An 852-nucleotide genomic window follows, 5' to 3' on the forward strand; every position below is an offset into this window, starting at 1 on the left:
TGGTGTTCTTCAGGGTTCAATACTGGCCCCCCTATTATTCAACATTTACATATTCCTGCTTGGCAATTGATCTGAATTATCAATTCTGTGCTGTTGATACTCAAATATATGTCCAAATATATTCCTCAAATGTATGTGCAGTGGCTGTCTCTTCTCTCTAATTGCATCTCTGACATGAAAACATGGATAATTCAATTTTTTTTATTTTCTTTGGACAGTAGTTTTGTATGGATTGTGGTTTTAGTAAATTGTAATAAATCTGTTCTTATCTGTTTAGCATCCGATATGTCCCCCATCGGGAGAGCATATATTAAATGGATATTTGGAACAAGGCGCTGAATCAGGAGCTTGCTCTCTACGCATCGGCCCGGTATTGCAGTGCTTCTCGGAACGGTGCGCTAGCTTCTTTCTCAGTTGAAAAGCGATACATACTGTAGTTTCATGGGCCAGCTTTGCTACACCATAAGGTGAAAAGGCGATAGCAAAGAACCTTTCAGTTTCTGTGATTTTCCTTTTCTGGTAAGCAGGCTTAGACTGGAAGGGGCTTTGCTTCTGTAACCTGATATGGGGCACCACATAACCTAAATAACACGATCCCGACCATCCCACAGGCAGCCAGTGCTCCCCGCAAATCCATAAAGTACCTTTCAGGGATGGCTGAGATGTGGATGCTTTAAAGCTAGTTAACATAAAGGTCTTATTATCACCAGGAATATATCAAAAGCTGACTTATTCTCTATTTGTTATTGAGGCATCCTCTTTCTCAATCGTTACACTCTTCGTGACATTAAATCGACAGATGGAATTTCCTAAAAACCTTGTGCCTTTAGTTCTTACAGCACAGATAAATCC

General features: G+C 40.3%; 1 pseudogene; it reads left to right on the forward strand.

Moving 5' to 3' along the window:
- Positions 1–227: 227 nt before the first annotated feature.
- Positions 228–404, forward strand: LOC148818166 (U2 spliceosomal RNA; annotated as a pseudogene).
- The last annotated feature ends 448 nt before the right edge of the window (positions 405–852 follow it).

The sequence above is a fragment of the Atractosteus spatula genome, chromosome 19 (genome assembly GCF_055471065.1).
Source record: "Atractosteus spatula isolate fAtrSpa1 chromosome 19, fAtrSpa1.hap1, whole genome shotgun sequence".
Taxonomy (NCBI): Eukaryota; Metazoa; Chordata; class Actinopteri; order Semionotiformes; family Lepisosteidae; genus Atractosteus; species Atractosteus spatula.